Source organism: Phoca vitulina, unplaced genomic scaffold (genome assembly GCF_004348235.1).
Source record: "Phoca vitulina isolate PV1807 unplaced genomic scaffold, GSC_HSeal_1.0 scaffold9, whole genome shotgun sequence".
NCBI classification, from domain to species: domain Eukaryota; kingdom Metazoa; phylum Chordata; class Mammalia; order Carnivora; family Phocidae; genus Phoca; species Phoca vitulina.
This window is the reverse complement of record NW_022589712.1, coordinates 57,716,991-57,729,071: the sequence shown is the minus strand read 5'-3', so window position 1 is coordinate 57,729,071 and position 12,081 is coordinate 57,716,991. Positions and strand designations below refer to the sequence as shown.

Sequence of the window (12,081 nt, the reverse complement as noted above, 5' to 3'; positions counted from 1 at the left end):
GGTATCTGAATTGAATACCTAATTGAGAAAGGGTTTTTCTGCAAGTTGAAGGGACAAATGGCAGTCAGAAAATCTAGGTTTGAATCTTGAGTCTGCCACTTAGTAGATGATTTGCCTTGGGCAAATTACCATAACTTTATAATATGGGTAATAATATGCAACTTGAAGTATTATAAATAAAAACTTGAAAAATATATAACATAGTTCCTGGTACAAAATTATCAGCAAATGATAATATTAAATGGGTACAAAGTAATCTAAAAATTAAAAAGCAATGAATGGTGCTCACATTTACTATTTTCCCCCAAGGCTTTATAACATCTTCCTCTTATGAACCATCATTCTTCTTCAGGCCATGCACCAGTAGGATTCTTCTCTATGACTTTTCTCACTTCATTTCTCTTGCCTGAACAACTCTTACTTCTCCCCATTTATCTAATGTATACTCATTCTACAACCCATTTCTCGGGTGGCCTTTTCTCTAGGATGATTTATCTAACTTCCTTGGGACATCTTGACTTTCCTTTTGCTCACATCTAATGGTCCTTTTACCTATATGATTTATTTCTTAGGCACTTACATGAAAACTTGTATCATTAGTTTGCATTTTTTTGTGCAAGTTCTCTATTTTCAACTAGATTAAAAGGTGGTTAGGAGAAGCAACTCTGTTTTACAGTAGGTATATTCTTTTAATGATAGGTACTCAATAAACATTTGTTGATTTTACTGATTACAAAAGGGCAGCAGCTGAAAGCTCACCATCCATTATGTAAAAAAGAATTTTCAGCAGACACATGCTGCTAACTACCACTGACCATTGATGGATAATTCTCATTGCACAAGGACTTTCTCATATTTCCACTCTTTTTGGAGAAATGTAAATAGAGCTTGAGGATAGGTAATGTTGGGTCCTTTCTAAGACAAAGAGCCTTCAAACTCAAATTGTTGCACTAAATTATAAGAAACAGAATCCTAATGATTGACTACACTTTGCAATCATGTGACAAATCATGTCCTCCTTCTTTTGGCTTGCTTTCTCACTCTCTCAAGCATGTATTCAGATTTATCCAATATCTAAATAGTGAGAAAATACCTAAAGGGAGAATATTGGAGAAAGAAATTCTAAACCTCATTTCCTACACCAAAATTGATTTTTAGGCAAATGCTTAAAAATAATCTTAGGAAAGAGAATTTCATTCTAAGCAGGATATGAATTCAAGCACTGCTGATCCACAGTGATTACATCTAGATGGTTTTCTCAGACTTTTATAGGAATAAAATTTATTTCTTAACTTAGATCCTCATGATATTATCACCCCCATCTTTTTTTGTTCCACACTTACTTTTCACTTAAATCCTACAGAGCTGTTCATTCTTTCCAACATCCATATGAATCATTTTCTCTCTCAAAAATATTTTCATTTACTCTACTCTTTGTTTAATTCAGTAGTTCTCATTGCTGACTGCATATGGGACTGACTCCATAATTTCTGCCCCCAGTATAAAATGAAAATGAGGATCTCTTGTTAAAAAGTTAAGAATTTCAAAAGGATACCAGCAGAGTACTAAACCTAGCAAAGTTTCCGTCATACTGTTGGGCCCTCTCTTCTCCATTGTATATTCTTTCCTCCTTTGTCATAAATTAATAGACCATATATGCAGGAGTTTATTTTTGAACTCTATTCTGTTCTAGTGACCTGTGTGTGGGGTTTTATGCTAATATCATACTGTTTTAATTACTATAGCTTTGCAGTATAGTTTTAAATCAGGGAGTGTGATACCTCTGGCCTTGTTCTTCTTTCTCAAGATTATGTGGCTATTTGGGTGATTTGTGGTTCCACACAAATTTTAGAAGTATTTATTCTACTTCTGTGAGAAGTGTCATGGGAATTTTGATGGAGATTACACTGAATCCATGGATTGCTTTGGGGAGTATAAACATTTTAACAATATTAATTCTTTCAGTCCATGAGCACAGAATGTCTTTCTATTTATTTGTGTCTTTTTTAGCTTCTTTCATAAATGTTTTTAGTTTTCACTGTTTAGGCAAGCAGTTTAGAATTATGCCCTATCCCTCCTTTCCTGCTTGTACAGAACCTGAAGTCCAGCCAGAGTAGGTGCTTAGGGTCTTCCCAGGTCTTTTCTGAGCATACTTCCTGCCATAGGCCTGTGCATGGGCTTCTAGAATCCCTTGAATATGCGAAGCATTTTATAGCCCTAATTGTATTTCTTCCCCAGCGTCTTCTGTCCAGGCATTTTGCTCTGTTTCTTGTCTCTGCTGTATCTTGCACAGGAGGAAGTGGCCAATATATTTGCCTCTAAATGTTTATGAAAACACCACCTGGGAAGCAGCTTCCTCCTGAGGAAGTTCCTATGTAGGGGAAACAAAGGCAAGCCCTTGAGTCAGTCTCCTCGGGGAGCCATTACACAGCTCAAAACACAGAATTACCTTCTTTGAGAATTATGCCCATACTGTTCTCCCAATACCCACGATCTGCACCAGGAATGCAGGCTGCCATCTTCAAAGCTGCTACCGAACTGGGAGTGGAGGATAGTCCTAACAGAGTAAATTGATATGCCACCAGAGCTCTCTGATCAAAATTCTAGTTTTTCTCTTTACAAAGCATCTCCCTGGTTGTTGTAAGTTTTTTTGTTTTTTGGTTTTTGTTTTTGTTTTTTTTAATTAGATTCCAGAGTTCCTAAAAAGTGCATTCCTAAAAACTCTAACAGTTTTACCAGCCTCTTCACTGCTTCTGGGTTTGCTTTTGCTCTAAGTGGCGGCTGGGTGGTTGCAACTTTTGCAAAGACAAAAATATTCACTATCTAGTTTTTAAGAGAAAATTTGCTGACCTCTATTCTAGACATCTTTATACAGAATTCACATAAAAATATCTGTTTAATGAATGCATGGATGGATAGATCGGTGGATGAAATATTAGGTGGAAAACAAAAATATTTTATATTTATATTTTATCATGAAGTTATCAAATGTAGATATTTACAAAATTTTATCTGTTGCTCACTAAGCATCAGATAAGCTTAGAATTGTACTCTTAAGAGGATGGTAATTCATTGACCATTTTTAGAGTTGCTGTTTTTACCTATATGTCACTACTCCATACAGAAATGGTGGTGGCGGGGCGCCTGGGTGGCTCAGTTGGTTAGGCAACTGCCTTCGGCTCAGGTCATGATCCTGGAGTCCCGGGATTGAGTCCCACATCGGGCTCCCTGCTCAGCGAGGAGCCTGCTTCTCCCTCTGACCCTCCCCACTCTCATGTACTCTCTCTCATTCTCGCTCTCTCAAATAAATAAATAAATCTTTAAAAAAAAAAAAAAAGAAATGGTGGTGGCTACTTAAAATTAAAACATGCCAATTGGAAATATGTATTAGTATTGGGGAAGCATTCCGATTGTTATCATAAGCTTGTTTCTTTTGTTTCTAGATCACATCAAGCATTATGTATTCTTTTTTTTTTTTTTAAGATTTTATTTATTTATTTGAGAGAGAGAGAATGAGAGACAGAGAGCATGAGAGGGAGGAGGGTCAGAGGGAGAAGCAGACTCCCTGCTGAGCAGGGAGCCCGATGCGGGACTCGATCCAGGGACTCCAGGATCATGACCTGAGCCGAAGGCAGTTGCTTAACCAACTGAGCCACCCAGGCGCCCCAAGCATTATGTATTCTTAATCTACCCAGAAGTATTGCCAATTAGAGCAATAGATTGCCATGGTCAGATAGTTACAGTGAGTTGATGACTTGTTTGTTGAAGAACTACCCATCTTAGTATTGCTGTCCATGGTAATGTCCTTTCACCCTTAATCTTCCTTTTAAAGGTATAATTCTCCACTTTGCATTCTCTTAAGTATGCCAGGGCAAGATGTTGAGGTCTGTTTTTTCTCCCTCATGTTAATGTGTAAGTTCTGTAGTTTTACAGAGCTGACTCACCTTCCTCAGGAGCCGATGTCAGCAGCACCATTGCCCCTGCCCTTCATGCTGCCCATTCATTAGCCTTCCACTTCCAATCAACTTCATAGCACCCACCTTGATCTCCTTGAAAACCGAGCTGCTCTATTATAGTAGTATTTTTGATTTAATGCTTTCAGTGTGAAGGCAGTGATAGGATACACAGAGTATGTATACAAGACTAAGAAGACTGAGGGAGATAAGTGATTGTCAGGAACACATGAACTGCTCAGTTTTAAACTTAATCTCCATAATTTCATTTTAATCTGATGTTATTATTATAACCATGGTGCCTTTTTCATTTGACCTATAGGAATGTTATTTTTTTTTAAAAAAAAGGTGTGTGTGTGTGTGTGAGAAAGAGAGAGAGAGAGAGAGAGAGACAGAGAGCAAACCCTATCTTCATTAAGGAAAAATTAATAACCATGAAAAATATCTTTTAAATGCCTTGATACTGTTCTTAGTTGAGAATATTGTTACCCATAGCAACTGGAGTTTTAGCTGGTTGCCATTTAAAAGTTTTCTTGTCATAAGGGTAAATTCAGAACCAGACTAAGGCTAACTGAATATTCATTTCTGTTTTCCCAAATAAATTATTTGAGGGTCACCATGTCATAGGTCCTACTCTAAAATAAGGCATAATAGTATGTCTCAAAAATGTACACTATGGCAATATTTCCCCTCTGGTAATTAAGGAAGAAAAGTAGCCATGTGAATAATACAGAATGCTATAAAATAGATAAAAATCTCAAATTCACTACTAGATTGGGAGTTCCAGAAGGGCAGAAAATTTTCTGTATTGCTTTGTTTTTCATTGTTGTATATCTGATACCTAAAATGGTAGGTACATAATAGTTCAATACATGTTTAAATAAATAAATAAATTAGTTAGGTTAGCCTTATCCTTGAAATGGCAAGGGATATATTTTATACATCTCTAAAATTAAATTACATTTTTATGACCCTAACTTTTGAATATCATGAGTAAGGCAGTGATAGTTCAGGGGTTAACATATGAAAAAATAATTTAGCTCTAGGTAAGGGCTGGAGGATATGTGAGTTAGAGCTTAAAAATTATAAAGTTTTATTATATTTAAATAAAACATTTTGTTCCCCTCAACCTTAAAACATATTTTACTTTTTTAGAACTTCATTTTAGTTATATTCTTTGCCAACTCCCAGTCTAATGCAGATAAAAATACATGAGTTATTGGGTTCCTTAAAACTGGGGTTGATAGTGGAAATGCTGACAAATCCTTATTACAGATGCCAGTGGAATGAAGTGCCTTTACCTCTAGCAAATGCTGATGTGGAGATTTAAGACTATATGAGAAAACAGTAAAGTTGCCCAGGAGAGTTTTATCGTATTATTCATTGAACTCAGTATGTGGTACAGTAATTGCTTCTGGTACCATTTTTCTTTTCCTATATGAGGTTATTATTTATCCTCATGCTCTGTGAAACAGAGAAAGAGAGTCTAAAGGAGAGTCATAACTCAATGTAAACTATCTTGTGACACAGTGTTGCTGGACATAGGAAACACAACTGGAAAATGGTGTCTTACTTATCAGAATTAAATATAGGAAGAATGATATTTGACATTGTGGAGATCCATAAATACTAGAAAGGTGCACTCAGACCACATCTTTTTTTCTAGTGATATTAAAAGCTGTTTAAAATATATACCTAAATAGACTTTAATCTCACAGGGATCAACACATTTATTTGCCCATGAGAGAAGTTTTCTTATTAGCTTATAGGTGATGAGATTCAAGTTAATAGGTAGGATGGTTACTAGGAAAAGCTGAATTAATGAGATTTAAATAGCTTAATAATTTTTAAAAAATTTTTTGCTCTGCTTTTGTACCTTTTGCACAAAATCCCTCATATGCCTCAAATATACTTCAGTAATCACTAACTTCCATCATATTTTTCCTGATGTTCATGTGAGTTTGTGTAAAAAATATACTGTAAATATTTTGGAACAAAAATTTTAAATAGAGACAATGATGACTTGATAGTGCCATTGAGGGGAAAAGCATTTTTTAGAACTCATATATTACTACCTAAATCTGTTGGGTTTAAAATATGCTACTTTCACAAATTCTTGAAGCACTTTTATGTTAAAAATGTGTTCTTACTTGGAAAGGAGATCATTTATGATGTAGAAAATGAATTTTTTGGATTATATATTTACTTATTTTCAGCAATGTTGTTTTGACTGCTTTGTTCAATTAGTAAATGCATTACCATTTTGCATGCATTACATTAACCTAGTGGCTAATCTCAGTTGATTGAAAAAATAATAAAGTCATACAATATATATTAAGTTATCTAACGAGGTATGTGCAATTATGCATTCACATGGAGTTTGGTAATGATCACTAGAAGCCATTTAATGTGGAAAATATAGTGTGGAGGTAAATAGCCTAATAGTCTGACTCCCTAGGTTGTATGCTGGCTATTGACCTTGGGCAAAAGCACTCTTGCCCTCAGTTTCTTCATCTGTAAAATAGAAATAATAATATTAGGGCCTTCACATGGTCATAGTGAGAAATAAATAAGTTTATCCAAGGAAAACACCCAGAACAAGGTCTGGCACAAAGTAGGTGCTTGGAAAATATTCGATGGTTCTATTACTTAGTGTATAGAGCCTGAAAAATGGTCACCTTTTGTGACTTAAAAAAACAGCAACACATCCATTTGTTTATAAACCAGAAACTGAATGAAATCAAAGAATGAATTTGATAGGATTAATGTATTATGCCGACATGCTTCTTTTGATTCCCATTCCACTAGCCCCAAATTCTTAGGCCATCCCCTCTTCTGCAGGGGAATATGTTATGTTCTTCTCAAATCTCTAACCTTCTGCCCATGGGTTAGGGACCTGAGGATAGGGCAATTTACCTCATAGGGCAATTTACCTGTCTTATAATGTTGTTTCTAGTTCGAGTTCCCTTGGCTTCCCCAGTTGAAGAGAGCAATCTATTTCCACTTAGTTCAGTATAGTAGTCATTTTATTTGTAAGCCTGCTATGTGCTTGGTGATGATATTTGGTGCTTTTGATGGAAATTTAAGTAATTATCATGCCATATAAATGGCTCAAGAAATATCTTCTGAACTATACATACATATATATATGACATATATATGTATCTATACTTACTACTCAATAAGATAAATATTATAGTTAACATATTCAAAAGTTTTCAAAATGTTTCTGTGGGGAAACCAGAAAAAGAGACACCTGAATATTCCTGAAATGTAAATACCCAGCAAAGAAAGCTGTTTAACTGCAAGGCTTCTTCCTCTTCCAAGGTAACAAGGGCATTTAAATTGTCATCCTTGGAAATGTGTTTTCTAACTTAAAAGGCTAGCATGCCACTAAGAGTAGAGAGGAAAAAGGGTATAATAACTGCAGGGGTGGAAGAAAACCATATCTGTCACATTGGTAGTACTCTCTGTACCCCTAGAGAATAAATTTTATATGTGATAACATATTATTTAAAAATTAAGATTCTTACTGTCCTTTACCTATGGTAAGCCCAAATATCTAGCTGTGAATTTACAGTTAATTAATTAATTAATTTCTGATACCTATGTGCTTGACCTAATTCCATTTAAAAATCCAGCACATATAGATTTTCTACAAATGTTCTTCTGGTATAGAAAGCAACATAAAATAATGGGAAAGTATGTATTTTGGAATTTAGAAAACCTGAGTTCTTAGCTTTGCCTCTTCTTAGCTTTTCTTTATCTTTTCTTGGCTATGTGACCTGGGAAAATGATCTAGCCTCTCTGAAAAATGACAATGAATAAAAGAAGCTAGTGAAATAGTCCTGCTAGTAAATAAAGTAGTCCAACTAGTAAAATAGTTTAAATAGTAAAATAGTTCTAATAAAACTCCATTCAAGCATATGAAAAGATGCTCAACATCATATGTCCTTGGGGAATTTTGAATTAAAGCAACAATGAAAAACCACTACATACCAATTAGAATGGCCAAAATCCAGAACACTGACAACACCAAAAGCTGGTGAGGGTGTGGAGCAATAGGAAATCTCATCCATTGCTGATGGAAATGCAAAATGGTACAGCCACTTTGGAAGACAGTTTGGTGGTTTCTTACAAAAGTAAACATACTCTTATCATATGATCTAAAAATGGAATACCTTGGTATTTTTCCAAATGAGTTTTACCAAATTTATATCTATACAAAAACCTGTACATGGATGTTTATAATAACTTTATTCATAATTGACAAAACTTGGAAACAGCCATATACTTCAGTAGGTGAACGGGTGAATGGATAAATAAACTGGTACATCTAGACAATGGACTATTATTCAGCACTAAAACAAAATGAAGTATCAAGACATGAGAAGATATGGAGGAAACTTAAATGTAATTACTAAGTAAAATAAGTCAATATGAAAAGGCTACATTCTGTATGAATCCAACTATATGAATTCTGGAAAAGAGAAAACTACAGAGACAATAAAAAAGATCAGTGGTTATCAGATGTTAGAGGGGAGGGAAGGATGAATAGACAGAGCACAGAGGATTTTTAGGGCTTTGAAAATGTTCTGTATGATACCTCAATGTATAATGTATCATTATATATCTGTGAAAACCCATAGAAAGTACAACACCAAGAATGAACCTTAATGTAAGCTATAGACTTTGAGTGATAATGATGTGTCAACATAGGGGCACCTGGCTGACTCAGTTGGTTAAGCAACTGACTCTGGATTTTGGCTCAGGTCATGATGTCAGGGTCGTGAGATCTAGCCCTATGTTGAGCTCCACACGTAGTGGAGAGTCGGCTTGAGATTCTCTCTTCCTCTCCCTCAACACCTCCCTACGCTCACACATTCTCTCTCTCTCTCAAATAAATAAATAAATCTTTTAAAAATGATGTGTCAATGTAGATTTATCAAAAATAACAAATGTATTACTTTGGTGGGGAATGTTGATAGTGGGAGAGGCTAGGTATGTGTGGAGTCAGGGAGTATATGGGAATTCTTTTCCACTCATATTTACTGTGAATCCAAAACTGTTCTAAAAAATAGTCTATTGAGGCACCTGGATGGTTCAGTTGGTTAAGCGTCCGACTCTTGATTTCAGCTCAGTTCATGGTCTTGGATTGTGGAATTGAAACTCCTGTTGGGCTCTGCACTGGGCGTAGAGCTTGCTTGGGATTTTCTCTCGCTCTCTCTCCCTGTGCCCCTCTCCCTCCCTCTTTAAAAAAATGAAAATTAAGAAAAAATTAAAATTAAAAAAAGAAATTAAAAGTCCATTGAAAATTGTTCGAAGCTAAAATAACATTAAGAAGCTGATATTTACTAGGTTCCTTTTATTTAATTCTCAAAACAATTTTAAAAGAATTGTTAAATCCACTTAGAGATGAGAAAATTGAGTCAGAGAATTCAGTAATTTAGCAATCATTTATTCCACTAATATTTACTTAGCATTTACTATGTGTCAGGCAGTATTAAGCATGGGAGATACTAAAATTAATCAATATGGATGTTATATTCCAAACAAGTGAGACAAACAAAAAGCAAGTAAGCCAACAAATAAAATAACTTAAAAACAAATTAATTGAGGAAATAAAGTGTTGAGATAGGGAATAACAGGACTCCTTTAAATAAGTTCGGGAAAGATTTCACATTTAATTTGAACCTTAAAGGAAGGAAGGGAACTCACCATTTGAAGAACATTATAGACTCATAGTACAATATGTTAAAAGACTCTGAGGCAGAAAATTGCTTTGTATTTGAGAAACTGAAAGAAAACAGAATATTTAGAATTTAAGGAAAAGATGAAGTCGAAGAAGGAAATGTAGAATATAAGCCTTCATCATGATGAATATTTTATTCATTTAGCACATTTCCTGAGCGTGGCTGCCAGTCATTTTTATAGGCACTGAGATATATTAATGAATGTAATCTCTAATGTCCTTACACTCATGATTTATATTCTAAAAGGGGGAGAAAGAAACACACATCCCCAAAAAAGATAATTTAAATAATAATAAATAAACAGATAAATAATAAAACTTCATATTAAAGTAAATGCTATGAAGAAAACAAAACATTTGCAAAGAAAGAAGTAACTTAGAAGGAAATACATATATGTATATATGTATGTATGTATGTTTGTATGTATGTATGTATACACACACACACACAATTTATATCTAGTGCTGAAGAATTGACATTTGAGCAGAGACCTGAATGACAAGAATGAAACAGCCATGTGAAGATCCTAGAAGGATCTTTCCAGTCAGAAAAGGGGGGGCAAGGAAGGCAAGACAAAGACCTGAAGTCAGGAATGAGTTTGGTAAGTTTGAGGAGCAGAAGGAAAACCAGTATATCTGGGATATAATGAGAGAGGAATGAAAAGCTAGGGTCAGAGAGGAAAGTGTGCAGGCCTGTGACCACCAGGGTAAGAAGTTTTGCCTTTTTTTTTTTTTTTTTTTTAGTTTTAATAAAAAGCCACTGTTGGGTTTTAAGCAGATGCATGATAAAATCATATTTAATTTTTAAAAGATCACCAAGACTTTCTATGGAGAATTGACTATGGGAACATAGAAATGGAAAGTAGAGGTAAGAGGCTACTATAGGAATCCATAGGGAAAATAAAGATTACATGAACCATGATGGAAGCAGGGAAGATGGAAGGAGCTTGATAAATTTGGGATATGTATTGATAGAATAACTTGCAGGATTCCCAAAGGATAGGATGGAGAGGTAGAGTGATTTCCTGGCTTTAGACTTGATCAATTTTATGAATGCTGGAGCCATTTGCCAATGTGAAAACAAGTGGTAAAACAGATTTCAGGGGTCATGGCAAGGAAATCGAATATTATTCTAAATGCATTGGTCATCTATTAGTTGGTTTGAAGTAGTGGTGGGGATATAATTAAATACATACTTTAAGATCATTTTGTTACACTTTAGTGAATGAACTAAAAGAAAGGGAAGCAAGGATGATGCCTCAGTAACTGGCTTGAGTAACTGGGTAGATGATGGTGTCATTTTTTGAAAGCAGAGAAAAGGTATACAAGTTTTAAGAAAAAGATGAATTCCATTTGGGGCACATTAAATGTGAGATGTCTGTGAGACATTAAGTGGTACTGACAAGTGCTGTTGGATATGTGTGCCTAAGGCTCACTACGAGAGGTCTGGGTCAGGTATATAAATTTTGGAGTCATTAGCTTAAGATGTTATTGAATTTAATGTGTGTGGGTAAGATCATTTAGGGACAAATTAAAAAAAAAAAAAAAGGGAGAGGAGGGGCTATAACCAAGTGCTGAGGATCAACATTTAGAATAAGGTAAAAAAACAAAACAAAAAAAAACAGTAGCAAAAAATCCTGAGAGGAGTTCCCATTGTGGTAGGGGGAAGCCAAGGAAGAATATGTAGCACAAGCTAGAGAGGGGAGTGTTAAAAAGTACGTGTGTGTGTGTGTGTGGGGGGGGGTGATAGTTCATTTTGCAAATGCAGCTGAGAGGCTGAGTAAAAAGAGAATAAAGCCACATCTCTTTGATTCAGCAAATTGGAAGTTGTTAGTGCTGTGTCAAGATCAGTTAAGCAGAGTGAGTCTAGAAGTCACTCCAGTGGATGGACAGATAATTGGAACATTAAGGTAGCATGTGTAGACAAATCTTTCTGGATAGTTGTCTATAAAGAGAAACACAAAAATTAGGCTGTGGCAGAAGGCGGTCATGGGACTAAGTGAAAGTTATTGGAATAAGTATATATACTTTGAAACTGATTCTATGTAAAGGGACAGATTGGTTATGAAGGAGATACAAGATAACTCAGCTAATCAGGACTTGGAGCAAGTGAAAGGTGGTGGGAATATACTATGTATCATCCTTTTTGCCCCCAGATCCATCCTCCACTTTTCTTTGTTCTATTGTCTGTCCCAGGTATCTGATTTGTGTGGATTATATCAATAGATTCATGTATCCCCTGGCTTTTGATTCGGTTTGACCAGTGGGAAGCTCCAGCAAGAGATCAAAGGGAGGGAGACAAATGAGGTCATGGTTTCTATCTACATGGAAACATTCTGTAGTTGGGTTAGACTGGTTGTATTTCTCAGCTGAAAT

General features: G+C 35.3%; 1 protein-coding gene across 7 annotated transcripts in view; it reads left to right on the top strand.

Annotated features, from left to right (window-relative positions):
• The window catches only part of GRIK2 (glutamate ionotropic receptor kainate type subunit 2), a 1,100,253-nt gene that overhangs the window by 880,045 nt on the left and 208,127 nt on the right, over window positions 1-12,081 (top strand). The gene's annotated exons all lie outside the window — the stretch shown is intronic.